The following is a 9467-nucleotide window of genomic DNA, read 5'->3' on the forward strand; positions in this document are numbered from 1 at the left end:
AATCGCTAGACCTGCCTTACCAAAAATATCATCAATTCTTCATTTTGTCAATAGAAGTAAAATGTTTTTGAATCATTAAAATCGGGAACTCTATTCTATCAAAAACTGAATTACTGTTTTTTGCACTTTTCGCCCCGTATCTTCGAAACGACTGAACCTATCTTTATCAAAAATTAATCAGCACGTCTTCTCATCGACAGAAAACGTATGCTTTTTGAATCATTCAAATCGGTTGATTCGTGCGCCCAAAATCGTTGACGATGCATGATTGTGTATCCAATCATGCATACACAATCACACACACACACATAAATCCTTTTTTTCTAAGATATGCCAAAATGTTCAGAAACCTTTGAAACGTAAAGACATGCAAACAATTTCATTTTCGATTTTTTGCGATTAGTATAACTTCCCTACGGGAAGTTAATAATATATCTTTCGCCTTTTACTAAGGATTTTAATTTTTTGTGAGCCCGGCATTTATTTTCTGGGCCTATAATAGAATAATTTTTAACTGAAGGTTGAAGTTACGACAGCAGCAGTAGATGGCCCTAACGTACTTCTTTCGCATTTTCAACGCACTGCTGTTGAAATACAGAACCAAGATTGTTAGTCAACAGCAGGTCTACCTGTTCCTCACTCTGGTTTCCCTTCAGAGCGAATAAATCTTTCGCCTTTTACTAAAGATTTCCGTGGAGGGGAGCACTCAAATGAGTATGTAACTCAATTTTTTGTGAGCCCGGCATTTATTTGCTGGGCCTATAATAATGTAAATTTTTACCGAAGTTTGAAGTTATGATAGCAGTAGTAGATGGTCATAACAACGGTTTTGTGTTAGTAAAAGGCGAAAAATGGTTTCAACTCGGCATTTCAAACGAGACTCGATATTCAAAGAAAAAATGAACGTGACCCGGTAGCCGAATCAACAATGCTGTTATTTTATATTTTATTAATTAACTTCCGTAGTGTCTGTGCATGTGCGGATACAAATTTTTGTCGGCGATTTAGGGACAACGGATCAACCGATTTCTCAAAAAAAAGAAAAAAAAAAAACAAAAACTATCGATTTCTATTAATAAGGAGACGTGCTGATTAGTTTTTGGCATAGGCAGGTCTAACTGTTTCGAAGATACGGTGCAAAAAGTGCCAAAAACGGTAACTCAGTTTTTAAGAGAACGGAGCGATTTTAATAATTCAATAAACATTTTACTTGTATTGACAAGATGAAGAACTGATTAAATTTTTGGGAAGGCAGGTCCAGCGGTTATGGTCTCTCAACAATAATAAGTTAAAAAAATGGCATTTGGCGGTCGAAAATGTTTATTGGGCATAAGTACATCAAATTATCAGATATTTTATAGAAATTTTATTAATGTGTACACATTTTGTGTAATTTTTTTGGGTTCCGTACTAAGATTGGAACGGGAAGTTCCAGCAATTTGCCTTGAGGCACGATGCCCCACTAGTTTTAATTTAACTAAAAAATCTTTAGGTGAGCGTAAAGGGGTTTCTTCGAGAGCAACCGTTTAAAAAGTATTAAAATGATGATTGAGCAAAATATGCAAATATGAGTAAATTCAAAGAGTGATACTAATTAATTTTAGAATTTCTGTCGAAAGAACGTACGAGAACTTAAGATTTCAACGATGTTCGACCTTTTATTAAATTAAAGCAAAATAAATTATAAGATATTGATACAACGTTATCCATTATCTGTAATCCTTACCAAGGCCCATTAGCTCAGTTGGTTAGAGCGTCGTGCTAATAACGCGAAGGTCGCGGGTTCGATCCCCCCATGGGCCAAGTATTTTATTTCGAGTCTATAATTGTAAGAGTGCATAGCTTGTAATGTCCTGTCATTGCTGTTTTGAAACTTCCTTAAGACCCCTTAATTTGGTTAAACCTTTTTGTATGCAACTTAGAAGCACTTTTCTGCTGATCGTCGGGTAAACCCATAGCTCAGTTGGTTAGAGCGTCGTGCTAATAACGCGAAGGTCGCGGGTTCGATCCCCCCATGGGCCAAGTATTTTATTTCGAGTCTATAATTGTAAGAGTGCATAGCTTGTAATGTCCTGTCATTGCTGTTTTGAAACTTCCTTAAGACCCCTTAATTTGGTTAAACCTTTTTGTATGCAACTTAGAAGCACTTTTCTGCTGATCGTCGGGTAAACTATTAAATTCGACTAATTAACTTCCCGTAGGGTAAGTTATTGTAATGGGCCGAAAATCGGAATTGAAATATTTTACATTTCTCGACGTTTTGAAGGTTTCTGAACGTTTTGGCATACCTCAGAAAAAATGGATGTGTGCGTGTGTGTGTGTGTGTGTGTGTGTGTGTGTGTGTGTGTGTGTGTGTGTGTGTGTGTGTGTGTGTGTGTGTGTGTGTGTGTGTGTGTGTGTGTGTGTGTGTGTGTGTGTGTGTGTGTGTGTGTGTGTGTGTGTGTGTGTGTGTGTGTGTGTGTGTGTGTGTGTGTGTGTGTGTGTGTGTGTGTGTGTGTGTGTGTGTGTGTGTGTGTGTGTGTGTGTGTGTGTGTGTGTGTGTGTGTATGTATGCATGGATACAAATTTTCGCCCACGTTTTCGGGCGTACGGATCAACCGATTTGAATGGTTCAAAAAACATTCGATTCCTATTGATAGGGAAAAGAGCTGATTAGTTTTTGGCAAAGGCAGGTCCAGCCGTTTCGGAGATACGAAGCAAAGAGTGCAGAAAATAGAAATCGAATTTTTGAGAGAACGGAGTATCCGATTTGAATGATCTAAAAAACATTCAATTAGTAATGATTGGGAGAAGTGTTTATTAGTTTTGGCAAAGGCAGGCCCAGCCATTTTGAAGATACGGAGCTAAATATGTAAAAAATGGCAATTTTTGAGAGAACTAAGTGTCCGATTTAAATGATTCAAAGAACTTTCTGCTTGTCTTAACAAAATAATTGATTTTGGAAAAAAAAAATTTGTTCAATTTTTTTTTTTTTTTAGTTTTTTGTATATCGAAAATATTTCAGATTTTATTTTTAATTCTGACTATAGTTCTAATATACTTTACAAATAATTTCAACTCTGCAATTCAGTTTATATAATTCTTATAAATATTAGACAATGTTACAATATTTATAATAATCTATTTGAAAACATTCAGTATTCCACGAATATTTCGTTACGCTACGGGAAGTTCCAGCAATTTGCCTTAAGGCACGATGCCATAATTGCCTCAAGACAGAATTCCACTTACAGCTAGTTATGATTTCTTTTGTGTGATGACGCATGAACATAGATCTATAATATGTATTATACGGCCTAAGCGCATAAATCACAACTTTACGAGGTTGTTAAAACAACTATGATTTTTGCTGGGATTTTTTCAACCTGAAATAACATTTTCATACACAAAAATGCGAACAACATTTTGTTCTACATTCGCATAAGGCTTATAATTGTTTCCCCTATTTTTTTCGGAGGTAAAACAAAAATTTGGTAATTAGGGAGCTAATACAACTAAATTAATAATAAAAAATAAAGTCTATAGTAAGTAAGTAAATGCTACATATATAGATAATAGGAGAATGAAACAAATATAATTATAAAAATTGAATAATTTCACCCCTTCAACAAATACAAATAATAAAAACATGCATCATGCAAAGCTATAAAATTGTTACGAAATTCATGCAACTTCCACAAAAAAAAAGTTAAAACAATATTTTTTAAAAGATTATTACGATACCACTCAGCATTTGATCTCGGCCCTTGGAGCTTTCATGCAAGCGATTTCTGCACAGCTAACCGGCGCGGCCATTGCATCTGCAAATATAAAAAAAATACTTGAGTTAATAATTATAACAGTAATTAATATTTACCATATTCTCTTTTTTAAATTAAAAATCTTATGAATATATTTAATATGATGTTCTGAATGAAGGTATCAGAATATATTTACTAAGGTGAATATGAATATATTCAAGTAATAGGGTGTTTCATAGTGATTAAGCTCACAGCCAAGTGTGAACAGGGTCGTGAATTCAAATCCTGTTCTAGGCAACGTGACATCGTACAGTAGCAGTATATAATTTCACTTAAAAATATAGATCAAAAATATGTTTCCAATCAAAAATAACCCACACTATTTTGCTCTGAATTAAATTAGAGTTTAACTCAGCTCACAGACCTGCCTAGAGCAGTACTACCAATTATCATATTTAATAAGAAGTATAAAAATTAAAAACTAAAGAAAAATAGTACAAAATTTTGTTCAGAAATAATTTGTAGATACCAAATTTAGAAATTTAACAAAATTCGGTGATAAATCCAACTTTCATTCTCAAAATTAGACCTATTATATTAATGAAAATTCAGCCCCAGATAATAATGAGTTGCAATTTGATATATTTGCTCAAAATGTTCGTACATTAAATACACACCCCTTAATTAGTAATAATATATTTTCACCCTTTGATGCATATTTAATGAGTGACTGTGTGGTTACGAAAATAAATTATATTAAATGGATGCATAGGGTTACGTATTGTATTAGACATTTTTAGGAATAAAAAACATATTTATATTAGATGTAGGAGAAGTACGGACAAAACGACATGGTGTTTTATCAATATTTATTTTTTTAAATATATATTATATAATATTGTAATTAGTCTCAATTATTTTTACTCATCTTAATTTATTGATTATTAGTAACATAGTTTTTTTAATTAAGTAAGAACTATAATAACATATATATTAAGGAAAAATGTCATTTTGACCATGTATGAATAAAAACATATAAGATCAAGAAATACTGAAGTACTAATTTTTAATGGATTAGTTCATAAATAAGTCGTTTGGTCCTTTTTGGGGCATCATATGAAGTAATCAAACTTCACCAGGCTCAAAACGGAAAAATAGGTTTTTGCAATAATTGCAAGTCTCTTTTTTGCCGTTGAATCCTTTGGTCTGTTTTTAGAAGTAGTTAGTATAGGGGTTAAAAGCCAATCACTTCTGAAAGGTTTCAATTTACTTGGTCAAGAATAAACTACCTTTATGTTGCTCGAGAAACAGAAATGTTATTTTGTTCATTGTATAAGTGTGTCATTTTTTCCGAAAATGAACAAAAATTAATAAATCCAACCTAATAGTTCAATTAATAAAATTCCAACTAACACCTTATAATTGCAATGAAATTGAACCCACTAAGGTCATTGAGTTTAATGGATATTATTATAAACAGAAATAAATGTCTCCAAAAACCATGAAAAATTCCCCCCAAAATATATTTTTAAAGGCACCAGGCACCATTCACGTTTGAACTGGTTACTGCGACAAGACTGTGACAATGACGCTCAACATCTGACATATTATGATTATGGATTTTCATCATTAGTCGCGAAATCGATACTACTGTTTTGTACAAATCATCAAAACATAATATGTTTGGCCAACATGTTATTTTGTCCGTATTTTCTCTATATTTGAAATAGGTACTCCTATAAAGTAATTTTTTACTAGTACTAATTCATTTTTACAACGTCTTCTTAATTAAGGATTCTGTTTGTATAAATTGTATCGCGTGTTCTTAATGTATTCTTAAATAAAAATAGCTCTATACTACAAATCTTATATTTCTTATTGCTTAAATTGAATCCCCAGTATCGTAGCTAATTTTTACTGAATGCCCTGGTAATTTATTTCAAGACATAGTAACTAACTAATTTCTATATATTTTATTCTATCATACCTCCGACTGGCTCCTCGATGCATTGCCCAGGTGGCATGTAGGAAAGCCTTGCGGTTGTGTCGTTGGACACGGGAACGCTCGGTGGGGCGTAGTACATTTGGGGGCGATAACTCTGGGCAGGACGATGCGAACCCCAAGGCATGTAGCTCAATTTTTGAGTTGTGTTTTGGTCCATACGAGCTGGAAACAAAAACAAGGACAAATATTAGGAGGGCAGAGGGAGAGGCAGGTTATTACACGAGGCACACTCTTGCAATGTAAATATCTCTGATACTGTAATTTATTTTTTGTAATTTTAATATGCAGTTTAAATAAGTTGATCATCGTCTATCATTAAACAGTTGTCATCGTCTAGATTTGAACCGCAAATCAGAAATTACACACAATAATTGAATTTTTGTGACCAAAAGTAGAAAAGCACTACATTTTTTTTATTTAATACCTAATGTATTTTATATATTTACAAGAAATTTGTTCAATTCGATAATAAATTTTTTTTCAAAATTTCGAAATTTTTGGAAAAAATCGATTTTTTTAAATTTTTGAGGATTTGGAAATTTTTGATAATATTCGAGTTTTTGAAACTTTTGAAAAAAGCTCAAAACTTTGTAATAAATCGATTTTTTTAATTTTGATATTTCACAAAACTTAGATTTTTTTTGAAAATAAAAAATTTCGGAAATTTGAATTTTTTAAAACTATAATTTTTTTTAACTTCCCGTAGGGTAAGTTATTGTAATGGGCCGAAAATCGAAATTGAAAATTTTTGCATTTCTCGACGTTTTGAAGGTTTCTGAACATTTTGGCATACCTCAGAAAAAATGGATGTGTGTTTGTGTGTATGTATGTATGGATACAAATTTCCAGTCACGTTTCCGGGCGCACGGATCAACCGATTTGAATAGTTCAAAAAACATTCTATTCCTATCAATAGGGAGAAGAGCTGATTAGTTTTTGGCAAAGGCAGGTCCAGCCGTTTCGGAGATACGGAGCAAAGAGTGCAGAAAATAGAAATCGAGTTTTTAAGAGAATGAATCATCCGATTTGTATAATCCAAAAAACATTTAGTTTGTAATGACGGGGAAAAGTGGTTATTAGTTTTTGGCAAAGGTAGGCCCAGTGGTTTCGGAGACATAGAGCTAAATGTTAAAATGGCAGTTTTTGAGAGAACTAAGCGTCCGATTTAAATGATTCAAAGAACTTTCTGCTTGTTTTAACAAAATAATTGATTTTGGAAAAAAAAAATTCGTTTCATTTTTTTTTCAAAAAAAAATTTTTTTGTATATCGAAAATAATTCAGATTTTATTTTTAATTCTGACTAAAGTTCTAATATACTTTAAACAAATAATTTCAACTTTGCAATTCAGTTTATATAATTCTTATAAATATTACACAATGTTACAGTATTCATTTATAATAATCTATATGAAAACATTCAGTATTCCTCGATCATTTCGTTACGGTACGGAAAGTTCCAGCAATTTGCCTTAAGGCACGATGCCACCCACCCCACTGGTTTTATTTTTTTTTTTTTTGGAAATTTTCTAAATTACGATTTTTTTGTAAAAACATTTATTGCACACAGTCTACACAAGCAAAAGGTTTTTTGAATTGATCTAATCGGATGATCCGTTTACTCAAAAACTGAATCACGTTTTTTTTGCCTTTTTGAAACCTCTGAAACGTAAAGATATGTAAAAATTTTCATTTTCGTTTTTTTGCGATTACTATATCTTACCCTACGGAAAGTTAATAATAACAAAATAGAAATATTGACTATTATTTCTTGTATTCTCTCAAATAGAATATGGTGATTGGTGACGATAAAGCCTAAAGTACTGTTGGAAGACTTTAATATTGTGCTTCCTTTTGGCGAAAATACAAATGTTCAAATATGCGAATTTTTATTAAAATATATTCTTCTCATATATTATTCGTTTCTATCAATCTAATTAATAAAAATTCTCTACTAATAATAAACCCCACTATAAATTGGATATCGTATGCAACTGTATCAAATAAAAAAATCTAACAAAAACGTTATATATAAAAATATAGATATTACTTCTAAATTTCAACGAAATTATCATAAATTATATAATAAAAGGTTAAATTAAATAACGTTTGAATATTTGTTTGAATTTGAAAATTGGTTTCTACTTACTGGTTGGTTCCACATACGTTGTGTATGGTTTGTAGGAACATACTCGATCTACTTTTGGCGGTTGCATGTAGGATAGTCTACTCGTAGTTTGGTCTAAAATGATTAAATATAAAAAAATAAAGCATACAATATATTCAAAACAAGTATGTCAGATCTATATTGTTAAATTAATTTCTGCTGCTTGCCTGCCTCACAGAAGAAAAGATAAACGTTGTGACAAAGAATAATATATTATGTAGATGATTATCAATTTTTGCAAAAAGAAAGTTAATAAAGAATGGTAGGATAAAAAACAAGTTTTATGAAAAAGTTAAGGAAAGAAGAAACTTTAAAGAAGTTTCTTCAAAATTCATTTTATTTTTTAAAACCATGGTTTTGGCTGCGTGCTTCTATAGTTTGGCCATATATCACTTTGTATTTATATCACATTTGTTATATATGACTAATTTAGCTTTGATACCTTCCATCGATGCCTCCATTTGACAAGCAATGGCAATAGGTTTATAAGAACAAGTTTTGACCAAAGGTTTAGGGACGTAGTCGTGTTTTTGGGTGGTCACTGCTTGCATTGGCCCTTCGTTCCATTTTCTTCGGCAAGGCAACACAATTGCGGCTGGTTTTGCATCACAATGGGGCATGTAGGACAGCTAGAAAATATAAATATCGCAATATATTGCTAAAACATATATAATAGTTTCTACACACATGAGAACAGCTTCTAAAATAAATACATAGTGTAGACCGGGGCTTAAAAGCTCGCTGGTAAAAAGGTCTAGAGTACCGATCTCTCAAAAATAAGTAACGGTAAGTATTTTTTAACAAGAATTGAAACATAATAAATAAACATAAGAAATAATAAATCCATAAAATTAATATTTTGCATAAGTTCAAAATGTAGCTATTATTTCGATTAATCTATTTTAAATTGTTTCATTTTACCCCGCCTATGAGGTAAATAGGACCAGATAACAAATTTTTGAAAAACAGCAATAGAACATATTTTTACAATATTGAAAAGCTGGAAGATGTTTACCGTACATAGTCAGAGAGTTGTTTGTTTGATGTATGTTATTTGTTGTGATATAATTTTTTATTTATTTATTTATATATATATATACATTATTTTTATATCTCAGACAGACAGAGGTGCCTGGTATGAAAGATTATGAAAACAGTTTCCATAATTTATATATACATTTCATTTGACTATTTTTAGTTTTAGTTTTTACAATATAAGTGCTCAAAGTCAAATGGGATCTTTTTGTCCTATACACTTTTGTTGAATAGAATTTTGATAAAATTATTATCGTCCTACTGATAATCTTTACAATTATGTACTAAACCAACAATGTTTTTATAACTACAGTTTTTTTACATATTTCTTAAATAAAACAGGAACAACAGTTTTTTTTTAATTAACACTATGACATTTTCTGAAAATAAATATTATTCACAAATTCAAAAAATATTATTTTGCTATATTTAAACTAGAATAAAAGTTTCGACGTTACTTAATAATCGATATTTTATCACTCGTAAATTTAACCCTTTAATTAAAAAAAAGAGATTTAACAA

General features: G+C 31.2%; 1 non-coding gene across 1 annotated transcript; it reads left to right on the plus strand.

The window, feature by feature from the left end:
• The first annotated feature begins 636 nt into the window (after positions 1-636).
• On the plus strand, positions 637-760 carry LOC113364344. The gene has a single exon (XR_003366049.1). It is a non-coding gene; the product is annotated as a U5 spliceosomal RNA (small nuclear RNA).
• The last annotated feature ends 8707 nt before the right edge of the window (positions 761-9467 follow it).

Source organism: Ctenocephalides felis, unplaced genomic scaffold (assembly GCF_003426905.1).
Source record: "Ctenocephalides felis isolate EL2017-DRISC unplaced genomic scaffold, ASM342690v1 CF-g0.4_SCAFFOLD_00845, whole genome shotgun sequence".
In the NCBI taxonomy this organism is placed as follows: Eukaryota; Metazoa; Arthropoda; class Insecta; order Siphonaptera; family Pulicidae; genus Ctenocephalides; species Ctenocephalides felis.